The following is a 15,509-nucleotide window of genomic DNA, read 5'->3' as shown; positions in this document are numbered from 1 at the left end:
CCTGTGTTTGAAGAATTTCTTTTCGAAGTTTATGTATAATTTCAGTGTTGTATAACATTTTCAGCAATGGAAATTTTAACATATCATTAACGCTAATAACTTACTATAACAGGAGTAGAGATCTGAAGGGCAGATTTACTTTGGTCTGTTTGACAAATTTATAATTTGTTCTTTATCAATACATTTTATACTTTTAGTATGAATAAAAGCATGGTGCAATTAACTGGTCTTTTCCAACTACTTGGCAATGCAGGAGTTTTCACTTATTTCGTTGACCACTGATGATTTGTGGCGTTAAACTTATTTGCTGGAGGGAATGCTTTTCAAGCTATCCACAACCCAATTTAGATTCTGTGGAGGATTATGGAAAAATTAAAATTGTCAATGGTTCATCACTGCTCAGTTGAGACAGAAAATATGTAACAGTACATATAGAGAACATTCAATAAAATGAATTTTGTGGAACATTTAACACCCTTTAGCTAATGAGTTAATTAATTAGTTTGTTCATTAATGTAGGTGTAGGGAATTGCCCTTTCTTTCCTCTAATATCTCTGTGAACAGTCTTCAGTTATGCTTCCTGAAGTCAGTTTCGTCTGATAGGTGTGAAACATTTGGGCAGAATTGAAAAAACATATGAAATTGACTAAACTGGAATAATTGAAAATTTACCTAAAAAAAATCAACAAACCCTAGCACTTGCAAGATGCACGTATTGCTCCTTTGTGTGAATTGTGAAAACTGTGAAAGCATTTTAATTCAGCACACATGTTTACTAAGCATGATAGAACAAACAGTTATAGAGTGTTAGAGTCATACAGCATGAAACAGACCCTTCGGTTCAACTGGTCCATGCCAACCATGTTACCAAACTAAACTAGTCCCACCTGCTTGCATTTGGCTCATATCCCTGTAAACCTTTCCTATTCATGTACTTATCTAAATGTATTTTAAACATTGTAACTATACCTGCATCTCCTACTTCCTCTGGTAGTTCATTGTACACACTAACCACTCTCTGTGCAAAAAAATTGCCCGCCTTTCCTTTTTGCAACTTTCTCCTCTCACCTTCAAAATATGACTCCTAGTTTGGATCTCCTCTACCTTAGGGAAAAGACCATTGCTATTCACCTTATCTATGCCCTCCATGGTTTTATAAACCTCAATAAGTTCACTCCTCAACCTCCTACGCTCCAGTGAAAAAGTCCCAGCCTATCCAGCCTATTTTTACAACTCAGACCCTCCATTCTTGGGTCTGGAGAATGGTAGTAAATCCTAGTAAATCTTTTCTAAATCCTCTCCAGTTTAATAATACTCTTCATTTAACAGGGTGACTAGAGCTGCACAGAATAGCCTAGAAGAGACCCCACTAACATCCTGTTTGAGAGCCAACAAAGGTGGGCAATATTGAATAATCAGCTATTTCATAGTGACATCACTATTTTTATGATGGAAGAGTAAAAGCCCTGAACATACCTGTTACTTTTAACTTGTTATTGGTTAACAATCATGCTGTCTTTATATGATTTACTCTCTAATAAATTTGACAATAATTACTCTGTAATAATTATTGTCAAATTGTGTTGAGGTATTGGAAAGTCCAGGTCAACTTATGATTACATTTCAATTACTGCAGTTATACTCATGATATATTGTTAAAGTGTGTTCCTAGAAATTATCGGAAAAATATAATTCATTGTTGATATATTGGCTAGTGGCATCAGGCTAATGATAATTATAAATTATTTACAGCTCTGATACAGACCTGCCAGTTCCATGTTGGTGCTTAGGTTTCTCACAAACTTCCTCCAGCTGTTGATCACCTGGCCCCATCAATATTGCTTTCTCCCTCAAATGTTTATCTAATTTCCAATAAATGCATCCATGCCATTGGCACAACTTCTCCTAACGATAGCCACTCTTTGGTAAAGATATTTTTCCTGAATTCCCTCATGACTGTTGTTCATAAACAAAATAAAACTTCTTTTTATGATTGTGCATCCAATGCTTTCATATTCTTAATAACCTCTATTAGGTCACCTGTCTCTTTCACCTGTTCAATCTTTTCTGGTAGGTACAACCTCTCCATTCTGGCATCCAGCTTATTGTTCTAAAGCACTTTTAGTGTTGATGATGACTGAAAGTACTATTGTACTGCCCAGGGAATGAAGGTGAACTTCATTTACACTTGATCTGATGTAACTCACAATGGACCGTCACCTTATTAAAGAACAGGTAGAATGACTTAGAGTCTAATGTTACAATCAGCAGATCAATTAGCCAATTAAACTAAAGCAGTTAATTCTTTCCTGTCACATGATTCAAATAGTCAATCTTTACTTGTCTGTTTTGTAAGCAATAATCATGTACAGTGTACATCATTTTCAGAATGTGGGAATTAGAGCAGGCTCTTCAGCCCATTGCATATTTAATCAAGCCATGGCTGATCTGTATATTACTTCATTAGTCCATTTTTGGTCCATATCCTTAATGTAATTACCACACAAAAATCTGTCAATTTCAGTCCTGAAAATTTCAATTAACCCAGTATCAAGAGCTTTTTAGGAAGAAAATTACATATTTCTACCATTTCTGTGTGAAATATGTGCTCCCTCACTTCCTTCTTAAATGACCTCAAAAGACCAATTTTATTATTGAGCCTCCCCCTGATCTGGATTCTCCCACTGAGGGAAATGGTTTCTCTGTTTCCCCTATATCAGATCCCATTATGATTTTAAATATTGTAGATCATTTTGTAAATGTCAATATGATGTATAACACAACTCAACTTTTGGCACCAAAAATTATTTTTAGGTCTAGACTCAAGTAATATGTCCACTTCCTTTTTCTGCTCAAAATACTATAATTGTATTATGAGGTGTTAGGACTGCCCATAAGTGAGCTCACAAAATGGCCGACGGTAGCCCATGGCTAATGCAGCACAGCAAGGCTGACAATAACATTTCAAGGTTGCTGAATGTGCATAAAGACATAGATATACCATTTAACTTTTGATTAATATAGTAGAACAATAGCAGCTCAAATAACTATGTCTTTATAGAGCTGCTAATAACATTTCACATTTGATAGCAATAGTAGCTCAAGGTTGTGTAAGTCATGGTTAAGAACATCTCACACTGTTCTGTTGTTTAATCAATAATGATAATTATAGATCAGAATTAGTTATAGAAAATCATTAAAGGAAAATATCCAAACCAGTTTCAGACAGTAATATGCAATCCTCTTTGTCATTGCAGGGAGGATTGAATTCACCGATTAGCAGACAAAGGAATGTGAATTGAATGAACACATTAAGACACAACTTGCCGGCTGAAGAATTCTAACACAGGTGTAACCACATAACTTTGTTGAAAATGGTCAAAAATGAATATTATTTCCTGTAATGAGAAATTTAAAAGGTAAGAGGATGCATTGTGAAAAGATAAGAGTTTGGAAGACATCATGAAGGACCAGGGGTGGACCACAAGCCTGCCTATCTCTTTGTTGTACCACTGAGGCAAGCTTAAATTATACCGGCCAGCCAATTACAAACAGGGACAACTTGGCTCCACTGACCAATACTAATCAAAGGGAGAACATATGCATGCTAAGTTTAAATTGTATAAGACATTCTGAAGCTTTTTGTGTGCCTGTTTGCTTTATGCTGCAACTGTGCTGTAAGTTGCAATAAAGCTCACCTGAATCCGCCCTGCGACTTGGACTCTCATTGAAAATATGAGGTAAGACATGAGGCAGCCGCAATTGTTCATCACAGAAATGCAAGCTTTACTCATAGTTATAAGTTAGCATATGGGATCAAGCAAATGATAAAGGCCATGCTGCCGATAAGATAAATGATAGTTAAAAATTAATTACCCACAAAGTACAGAGCATGCATAGTGAATGATGAACAGGAATGGATCCTCTAGTTAAAAAAAAAGGAAATCTGAAACTGGTTTCAAAGGCTGTAACACTTACTAACTCATCAATTATCAGTGTTACAGAAAAGAAATACAGTGTGAGAATGGAAGAAGGAATTACTCTGAAGATGCACAAGATCACACACGCCATAAACACCTACAACTAGAGAGAATTTAATTATCACCCCTCGACATTCAAGGACATTACCATTATGAATCTCCCAGTATCAACATTACCATTGACCAGAAACTGAATTGGATGAGCCCCACATGTAAATACTGTGGTTAAAAGAGCAGGTTAGAGGCTAGGGATCCTGCGGTAAGTAACTCATCTCATGACTTCTCAAAGACTGTCCCCCATCTACAAGGCACAAGTCAGGGGTTTGACTGAATCTTCCCCACTTGCTTGGATGCATGCAGCTCCAACAACAGTCAAAAACCTGGATACCATTTATGTCAAAGCAGCCTGCTTGATAGGCACCACATCTACAAATATCCACGCCCTCCACCACCAACACTCAATTGCAGCAGCGTGTACCGTCTACATAATACGCTGCAGAAATTCATCAAGGCTCAGTAGACAACAGCTTTGAAACACACAACCTCTACTAACTAGTAGATCAAGGACAGCAGATACACGGGACTCACCCTCCCCCCGCCACTACCCTCATGACATGAATGCATTAGAAAGAGTGCTGAAGTGATTTACCAGAATAAATCTAGGAATGAGAAACATCAGTTATGAAGAAGCTGAGACTGTTCTCCTTGGAGAGAACAGGCTGAGAGGAGCAATGATAGTGGTATTCAAAATCATGAGTGGGCTAGTCAAAGTAGATGGCGAGAAACTGTTCACACTCATAAAAGGATTAGAATGAGAAGGCTTAGATTTGAAGTGATGTGAAAAAGAAACAAGGTGATGTGAAAAAAAGACACTCAGTGGATAGTTAGAGTATGAAATGCACTAACTGGAAGCTTGATGGAAGCAGGTTCAATTGAGGCATTCAAAAGGGCAATGGATGATTACTTGAACAGAAATAGTGTGGTAGAAGCAGAAGATTGGCACTATGTAATGATGCTTGTTTAAAGACCCAGTGCAGGCACAATAGGTCAAATGACATCCTTCTGTGCTATAATAATTCTGTCATTCTGTAATTGTTGTAGATACAGTTTTAACAATAAAGAAAGCATTTATTCTGCAAATTAAATGAAGATATAGCAGAATAAATCAAACTATATGCATATAATAGACATGTGAAGATTTAAAAATACATTTTAAAGCTATAATCTCATAAAGCCCCAAACTACTCCTTTACTGTACTCACACAAGAGAGAATTCCCTCCCCTATCACCCCTATGGGGCTTAACTTAACTGAAGCTTCAACTCCTCACCTGAGAATCCGACAGCCTCTTATGGAGCCTTCATGCAATTGAGCTTAATCTTTCTCAGCTTCAAATAACCACTTCAGAATTTTAACCAAACTCTTCTGACCTGGAAATCTTATTAAACTCCTGACATTGGGGTAGCCTTTTTTAAAAAAATAATCTATCTTCTGGCTTTCTCAGGTGTAACTGGTTACACCTCCAGCTTCAGCCAAGACCGCTGAAGAAACTAAAAAACACCTTTCTTCCCCCGCAATCTATGGGTGTTTCCCTTACTTTTTAATGCACAACAATATTTACTTTCTTCACTCATAAAATTCTCCCAATGTAAACAAAAATCCATCACTTTCCAGAAACTCCTTCTAGCACAGTGCTTTCAAAGAAATCTCTACAACCACAGAAACACTTATAAATTAATTGTTAAACTCCTTTGGATACACAAAAACCACCAACTAAAATTCAAAAATCTAAACTCAAAAATGAATTATATTAAAATGTATGTAAATCACACATCTATCATTAGAATTCTTAATGTACTTAACATGGCAAATACTGAAAGAATATTTCCTTTGAATACTTTGTATTCCTGTCCAAAGGAATTTAAAAGAAGTAAGTAAAGTTATTTTAACAGGTCAAAATGAGAATTATGATTTGAAAATACATATGAAGTTCTCAGAAAGATCATTTCCTGAGAATAATTTTAAAAATCACTACCTGTTGCAATAAGAACCCATGTTGAAGACTAAAGGGTTGCAGCTGCTAGACAAGCTGCAATAATTGGCATAAGGTAATGATGATTGATGATAATTATGAACTGATCCATGAAACTAAACCTTGTCTCTGTCATCCCTGTAAACTTGAGAAGGATAGCGCATGTGAGAGTGAAAAGAAAGCAAGTAGATAGGTAAAGAAAGGAACTCCCCAAGATCTCTTCCTCATTTCAGAAAAGAAGGTACTGAGAGTGGAGGTGAAAATCAAAGGCCTATAATCCCAAAAGATCATAAACAAAATCACTGAGGGTGTTTAAAGTGATGAAACAATTACAGGCTCTAGGTATTTTCCAATCGTGTGTGGTGACCAGAGAAATGCTTAAACAATGTTCATCACCAGATCAAAGTAATACCACAAGCAAATATTAGATTAGCCAAAGCATGCCTTAATAGTGAGGACAATTCAAAGAAGATATTTGGCATATCTTCATTAATTGAATCTCAAAAACAGATCCAGAATTAAATAAGTCAGCAGAGGCAGCTCACAATGAAGATGAGGCTGAAGGAGTTCCAAAGTGTTTTTATATTAAGAATCAAGTTCTGAAGATGGAGTGAAGACAACTCAGAGGCCTGCAGACAAGGAATTGATGATTGTTCAATAGACAGTGGTACCGCCCAGTTTTAATAAGGAGATATTGTGAGTAGCATGTGAAATTTCTATTGCAGAATACGTAGGGGTACAGAAAACTCAAGCATTGATAAACAGACATTTTACATGGCCAAAGTTTCATAAAGATATGGTGCAATTCTTTAAAACATGTCATATATATCAGGCAGTAGGAACCTGCAACGTGATTAATCCAGTACCTTTAACACCATAACAGTTTTGAAGAACTATTGGGTAGGTTGTTAGTCAGTCCAGAGGAAAATTCTAATTGTGATAAATGAATCACTGTTTTGTTTGAAACAAGGGATAAAGCTACTGAATCTGAAGCACTAATCCAGGAATGTGGAATGCATAAAACTTCTTCAGTTTGAAGAATATGAAACAACTGTTCAGTGTCCCATAGCAGATTAATTTATACCTCAGGCTTAAATCAGGCTTACGGTGCTCAGGTAGTAGTAATTTTGCACAAAATACAGGAGAACAATGAAGTGCAGTTTATCATTAAACACTGTTTAACAGTCTCCACAGTAGCATCATGTCCTGATCTTTCATACTGTGCTCTGGAAATGACTAAATGGCTCCGTGAATGGAAGAATGAGGATATGCTGACAGCCATTGTACCATTAAAAGGATACAAAATGCTTGTTGAGCCTCCTCCTACAAAATCTCACATCACTGTAGATCTGTCAAACTACAGTCAGGAAATATTAATATTTTCAAGAATGTTTGATGTAGACTTTGAAGTAGAGGAATTCCCTGGTGACTCTGATGAAGAGAAGCAGGGAATTCAGATAGAGAAAGTAGGAAATGTGTTGAATTTGAGACACAGAAAATTAATGTTGCATCAGAATCATCAAGCTTGGGTCTTCATTGTGAAGCATCTATGTTTCAAATTCCTCACACTGGTTATTGCAATGATATTCAGTTCAATGAATGTAAAAGGTTGACTCATTTGGATAAAATAAAAGGGCCAGAAGTTTAAATACAGTTGTTTAAATAAAAAGGTCATATGTAGCTCAGAACAATAGTTAATAAGTTGGCCTATGGAAAAATTATGTGGGTCTAATGTAATGGTTCAAAGCAATAGATGTTCCAATGACGTACTGTTGTTTAGCACAAATACTGATGAGCTACTCGAAGCAATCAGGCTTCTCTTCAGATCTGAGAAAGTAGACATTAGTGAAACAATCGTGTCAAAACAAGCAATTGCAGTTGAAAGTAAGGCAACAGACCTAAACACACAGGAATGGGAGAATTTTTCTAGTTCTTACCTTGAGAATGATTTCATTTAAGTAGGAATTTATTTGAGTTAAAATTTCAGCAAGATTCCAATGACTCTAAACCAAGAGCATTACTTTGGAACCGAGTTAAATCAACATAATTTTAGACAATGTTGCAGAGGAATTCACCATGGCACCGAATGAAGATTTTTTTGTTTCAAGTGAAGATTTGAATACACGTGTCGAGTATTATTATCTTAGATTAACATTAATTTTATTTGGACTGGGAGACTGTGTACACAAAGGTAATGGAATATCCTATTTGTGAGAAATACTTTTGTTCAAAAGTTAAAAATCAAAATGTCTGACTGTTCAGATGGGATCTATTGATTCATCCATTCCAATGTAAAGATTATTCACGTTCTGGTAAAGATAATGTGATTACAGATGTATTTCCCAAATGTAGGATGATGAAATAAGTTAAGGATTTAAGAGATGTTAAAATATTCTTTAAGACTGGCTACAAGCATGAATGGATGTAAGTTGTGTTTTTGTTGTCTGTGTGTCAAATACTTTGTGATGAAGCCCATTTTTGAAATGAAGTTTCATCCCTCCTAAGGTGGAGGCATGTAAAGACTATGTCTTATTATTGATTTTTAGTTTTGGGCAATGGGCTGAAAAGAAAGGAAACTACTGCTTTAAAACCAAGGAGACTGTGCAAAGAGCTGGCTGCAGTTCTAAAAATCATGTTTACTGGAGTACATTGTGAATTCTATCCAATGTCTTGTTTTCCTGGCACATTGAGAACAGAAGCAGACACCACTAAGCTGGTGGGTTTGGAATCTTTTCTCGTTTGTGATAGCTCTGGGAATGTTAGCAGTCTGGCAATATCTATTGGAAGTTGTAGGTACATGAACTTCAGTCAACAACAGAACTGAACTTAACTCCAATGCTTCCAATAGATGGTTGGTTCTCATTGTCTAGACTCACAAATGAAAGATATATGATTAAAATAAATTGGAGGACCTCTTCTACCCCCAAATCAATCTTCAAGAGAGCAAGGGAGAAACATAACATCCAATGGGTATTAAATAACTTCAACTGGGAATTATTTATTGTCTATCCTACTCAAGTTGTCTTCAAACAGATTTTTTTTTGTAAAATGAGGGCTGTTATATTCCAAATACCATATTATAGTCACAGATGCTGTCAGACTTGCTGAGTTTCTCCAGCATTTCCATGCTTGTTTATCATATTATAATTTCATGCTTCGTAATGGACCTGACGAATTGTTTCCATTATGTATTGAAAATGTCCTTTAAGATTAGTTTGTTAAAAGTTGTTGCACACTATATTTTGATAAATTAATGCTAGAAACATAGCATTGCTTAAAGATGAATTATAATATTGAGCTCTCATCTGCACACATTATTTTTATCTTGACAAGTGTGATTGCAGGGAGCAATAAAATCCAATTTTAATTTCTACGTAGCAATCATTAGTCCTCAGGATTCTCTTAATGATAGTGTAGAGGAGAAACCATAAACCACATTGCATCAACATTCCTACCTTGCCTCATTTCTGTCACTTCTAAATATATAAAGTAGTCTAGAGAGGGCTATATATAGTTCGGATACAATCATTTTCCATTTCTATGTTCTAACCTCAGGGCTGCTGTATTCTGTCTGGGGAGTTCTAAACGCAGGCAACATTTTTTATGGAGACAAATATAGCCATTACAGTTATGAACCATGTTATCAGTAAAAATTCTGAATTAGAATCTGTTGATAATCAGCATCCATGATAGCATTACATTGCATAGTAATTAGGTCTGTGACATGAAAGATGCAGATCAAGGACCTAAGGGCTCAGATTTACATTTCTTGAGTGACCTGATTTCATAACTCCCAAGTGAGAAAGATTTAGAATTAAGTAAAGTTAATTGGGTGAAGAGGTTAAAAAATGTTTAATGGTGTATGATATTCTTTGTAATTTCTTTTCAATACAGTGAGTATGCCAATTAATCTGTTGTTATGGGATGTGAATTTCAATTTTAGCATTCAGCATTCTCTGGAATAAATTTTCCAAGAGATGATAATACCAGAAATACCAGACATGTGAAAACTATTCAAGAGAAAAGAAATGGCTGTGGCAGTTAATGTAAGGCGAATCTACATAATGAATATATTTCAAAGGCAGATAAAGTGATAATGTGTGAAACCAAAGTTAATATTAACTTATGACCACCTTATGCAACATTACATATTGCATTCCTGCTAAACTGCTGTCATGACCCCCATATAATTGTAAATGATTCTTTCTCCTCTACACTATCTTCCTCTTTCCCTTGCTTTTCAAAATCACATCTTTGTACCCTCTGTCCTTGCAAATAATCATTTAATTTCAAACCACCTCTGACCCTTAGCCTAATGACTCACATGTAGGGATGCTGCCTATCCAATCTTCTGACTGTCAAGGGCTGGAGAAGAAGTTGCGAAGCTTGCTTGATCTCAATGTCCTAAGCTGCCAAATATACAATCCACCAAAGAAGCTATAAATTTTAGAAAATGAAGAAGGGAATTTAACCTCCTGCCTCATTTGTGTGGCATTAGCAAAGCTCACACATCCTTAACCCACAAAAAAGGATAGAGACGAGAAGTCATAGATCTCTGGTCTACTTTGCTTATTCAATAAGTCAGTGATCCATGGCATCTGGATACTAGCCTTGATACCTCCTCAGATTATCAGAATTGGTTTGAAATGAAAAATGTTTGCAGTAAAATAAAGGTGAATTTTTTGATGATTAAATTTTGTAAAGCATGTCTTGCTATGAAATGTGACACCATTCATGCCAGAGCATTCCATTGTTCACAAATTCAGTCTTTTAAGGCCATAAAAAAAAGAATCTGGAGCATGCCGTTCAGGCTCTCCAGCTTGCTCCACCATTCAAAATGAGCATGGCTGATCCAACATTCCTCATGTCCACTTTCTTGTCCTTTCCACATAACCCTAGATTCCCCTACTGATCAGGGACATATCTATCTCATCCTTAAATATACACATGGATTCCACCCCCACAGCACCTTGTGTCAAGGACCAAAGACTCATAACCCTCTGAGAGAAGAAGTTCCTCTTCATCTCAGTCTTCAATTGGCGGCCCTTTATTCTGATTCTATACTCTCTGGTTTCTCTCTCCAATGAGGGAAAACATCCTCTCAGCTTTTACCCTGTTCAGCCCCTTAAGAATATGTCTCAGTAAAATCACTTATCATTATTCTAAACTCCAGGGATTAGAGTCCCAACCTGTTTAATCTTTGCTCATAAGACAACCCCTCCATATGAGTGATCATCCTAGTGAACCCACTTTGAGATAGGCCTCATTGAACTTATATTTTTCTTCTATATTTCTCACTATAGCCAATGTAGTTCAGGCTCTTATAAGATTCTGCCTGTAGTCTTAAGTTTAAAGTCCAGCTCTTTCTGACATTAACAAGTTATTTCTCTCTGCTTTGTCAGAGTGAATATTCCAATGCACTTTTTAGTACTCTTTTAGCTTAATCAAATCAATCTTTTATGGGAATAAAGCACGAAAGTGGAGTTAAGAATGATCAGATCAGCAATAATCTTATTGAATGGTGGAGCAGACATGATGGGCTGATTGGTTTACTTAGAATCATACAATTTTACAGTATAGAAAGAGGTCATTTGACCCATTGTGTCTGCACCAGCTTCAAAAAAGCCACTCAACTAGTCCCATTCTCTAGGCCTATCTCTGTAACCCTCTAAATTCATCACTTTCAAATATATATGCAGCTCTGTTTGAAACTTCCTGTGGAATCCAGCTCCATCACATTTCCAGACAGCACATTCCAAATACCTATCAACTTTCTGAGTAAAGATATTTCTTATCATCTCACTCCTAGCTCTCTTGCTGACAAACTTGAAATTGTGACTCCTAGTTGCTGACGTACCAACCGATGAAAACGTAATATCTTTCTTTCCCCTTCATAATTTTGAACACCTCAATAAGGTCACCTCTTAATCTTCTCTGCTCCAAGGAGAATAAGTCCAATTGTTCTAATCTTCTGGAAGATCAGGGGCAGAAAATGTTGGACCTCAGGACTGGTGTGGCTACTGATCTCGAAGGAGAGAAAACTCACAATCTCAATTTCTGCTTCTGTGTCTCCAATTGCATTTGTGATCCACTGTTTGAGAATCATGTGTTTCAAAGACTGAACTGTGAACAAATCCTTGAGCTGAATCTTTCCAAGTCTCCAACAACATGGACAATAGTGAGAAATTTGTGAGAATCGCTTGGGAGGTCCCTTAAGGCCTTTCTCAATGATTGGAGAAACAAATTGTACTTTCCATCTCAGTTCTGATCACTAAAAAGAGGTTCTCGCCAGTGAGGACAAGAGACCTATTCATGATGACAATTGCTCATTATCACCCTCATAATACATGAATCTTGTCTCATTAATGTACACTCTCCTATTCTATCACTGGCTGGATAGAAACTGAATGCTAAGAATTCCCAACATGAAAATTTGAGTTTGGTGATACTTGGTGATACTCCAGCTCACCGCTTGCTCCTCCAGACCACCATCATGGGCACCCAGGACCAAAATCTCAGGGCACACTCCATGGGCAGCAGCAAACCAATGGTCATGTCTCCATGTCTAAGGGCGTACTTCTTAGTCAAGTCCAAAGAGACATCCTTCAGGGAGTCTCAGCATAGTAAGTCAAGAGTGGCCTCAGATATCAGTCCAGGGGCTTTAGCACAGTTGGTTATCCAGTTGGGGTGGTCATTGTCAGGAATCCATACCTGTACAATCCAGGAAGTCCTGTGGTCAGTCCTGTGGGTTCGGTACAATCAGTCTGTGGAGTTGCAGGAACACAGTCAAGGAGCTGTAGATTCACTCAGAGGTCAGATCACTCATCATTTAGTTAATTCACTCAAAGGAGTGGGTCACAGCCAGTTCTGCAAGCCCATCCATTAAAAATCATGTTAATCAGGTTTAGAGGTGGGATTGGAGAGCTCAGGGTGTTGGCAGCTAAAGTCACAGATGTCAATGGTATGACAAAGGATATTGGGCTGGCACAAGGCCAATTAGCTGAGCTCACTCACTGTCAGAAATGGAATAAAAATTGGAGTAGAAGGTCTTTTATCATGAGGTTACATGAGTTTGGGCTCTTGCTGATGTGTTGGGGAGACTGCAAAGTCAAAAACTGTCTTCAGAAATAGACTTCAATATAATGCTATTTATTTTACATTAATAGTAAATACTGCTGTACATGGTTACCATGGAGATACAATGCTGTGACTTCTGGTTACATTAGGTAAGGATGAATCTGTCTTGTTTGTTTGTGCTTGTCTATGTGCTCACAAGATTCTTTCTCATTCTGAAGTGTTCTAGCTCCACCCACACTGTTATTTCATTGGTGAGTATACCATTAAGACTGGAATAGGTAAATTTTGTTGTCTTGTTTAATTGTTGGTAGGCATTGGAAGTTGTTATTGTTTTTGATTTTGAAAAGTATTATTTGTTCTCCTTGTTCTAAATTCATTTTGTTGTCTTGTGGTATTTTGAGTTGACTAAAGTAGTTGTCGAACCTTTGCCATTATAGAAGCTGTTGTTCTGGGGCTAAAATTGAAAAATAAAGTTTCTACTGTTTTAAATTCTTGTTTTCAATGTAAAGTTTGGTTTTCCTTAACCATCAGGGCATCTTCATAGAAATAAATGTAAATATTTGTTTACCAGGTGGGCTAATAATTGGCCTTTTTGATGCTGGGGACCTGTGAAAGGGGTCTGGATGGATCATGTACTTGGCATTTCTGGGTGAAGATTGTTGTGAATGCTTCATCCTTGTCTTTTTTACTGGTCTATTGGGCTCTTCCATCATTGAGGATGAGAATATTTGTGGAATGTCCTGCTGGTGCACTGAGTGGTTTAATTTTTCACCTTTCTTTGTGGCCTAGTTATGGTAGGGCTGCAGAACTTAGATCTCAGCAACTGGTTATGGAATTGCTTAGCTCTACACTTGCTGCTTGCACTGTTTTCACACAAGTAGTCCTGCTTTACAACTTCATATAGTTGGTACCTCATTTTTAGGTTTGACAGGTGCTTCTTCTGGCAGACCCTCTTGCACTCTTCATTGAATCAAGATCGATCCCCTAGCTAGATGGTAATGCTAGAATGGGGTATGTTATGAACCATGAGGTGCAGATTGTGTTGAGAATGATTCTATTGTTGGTGATGGCGGTGTTTCATGGATGCCCAGTCTTGAGTTGCTGTTTGATGTCTTTCCTATTTAGCGTGATGGTAATGCTCAATTAATGAAGCCGCACACACAGAAAAATGTTAGGTAGGCAATGACAAATTGAATGTTTATGCACATGACTGTTCACTTTTCTTTATGAAATATAATTTTAATGCTACTAGGAATTGAGCTTTCTCTCAGTCAAATAATGTTGGCAGGGACTGTTTTTTTTTACAATAGCTTTATTGTAAGACAGAATGTCAAACATATAGACCTCACAACCAGTTGCAACTGGCCAGCAGTGTGCTGTACTAAGACTCCCTGGAACTGAATCTACATCTTTTAAGCTTTGCGTCCTGTAGCAGATGGATGCTCCCCTATGAGTCTGACACGCTGAAATCACCACCACACCCTGCTGCTGACACAGAAGGGCTTGAGTCCAAGAGTTAAAAACTCATCAATATAAGACCATGGGAAATAGAAACAGGAGTAGACGGGTCAGTCTCTCCAGCATGCACCACCATTAAATATGACCATGGCTGATCCTACATTCCTCATGTTCACTTTCCTGCCCTTTCCCTGAGATCCTTGATTCCCTATGATCAAGAATCTATCCATCTCAGATTTAAGTATACACAAGGACTCTGCCCTGACAGCTCTCTCTGGCAAGAAATTCCAAAGGCTCTCAACGATCCTAGAGAAGAAATTCTTCCTCCTCTCAGTCTTAAATGGGCATCCTTTTATCATGACCTCTGGAACCCATTGGTTCTAGACTCTCCCATGAAGGGAAACATCCTCTCAGCATTTACCCTGTCATGCCCCTTAAGAATGCTACATGTTTCAATTAGGTCATCGCTTGTTATTTCAAATTATAATGAGTAGAATCTCAACCTGTTTAACCTTTGCTCACAAGAGAATCCTTTCACACCAGGATCATCCATATTTTGTTTCTCAATGTAGCAGGAGAAGGCACTGAAGAAGTGAATGTGAGAAAATGTGGGAGAATGAGATATCCATGTGAATTGAGAATGGGTTGTATTACTTTGGTGCTTCCATTGGAACCAGGAATTATACACAAGATAGACAAATGACAAATCTGAACAGGAGGCCTTTATTGACGATCCTCATATCTCCACAGTGGATTCTAGACTGTAGTCAAGCTCTACCCCTCCAGGTCACCTGACCACATCTCTTAAAGGGCCTCACCCCCAACTACATACATAACACCCCTCCATCCTTCATTTTAAAACTTCCATTAATAAACATATATACAACAATTATAACTATTATACAGGCATTGTAGCCAACATTTATGCATCATCAGGAGTATATACAAAAAAAAAGTATGGAG

This window comes from Rhincodon typus, chromosome 6 (assembly GCF_021869965.1).
Source record: "Rhincodon typus isolate 14 chromosome 6, sRhiTyp1.1, whole genome shotgun sequence".
Classification (NCBI taxonomy): Eukaryota; Metazoa; Chordata; class Chondrichthyes; order Orectolobiformes; family Rhincodontidae; genus Rhincodon; species Rhincodon typus.
This window is presented reverse-complemented; position numbering follows the sequence as displayed.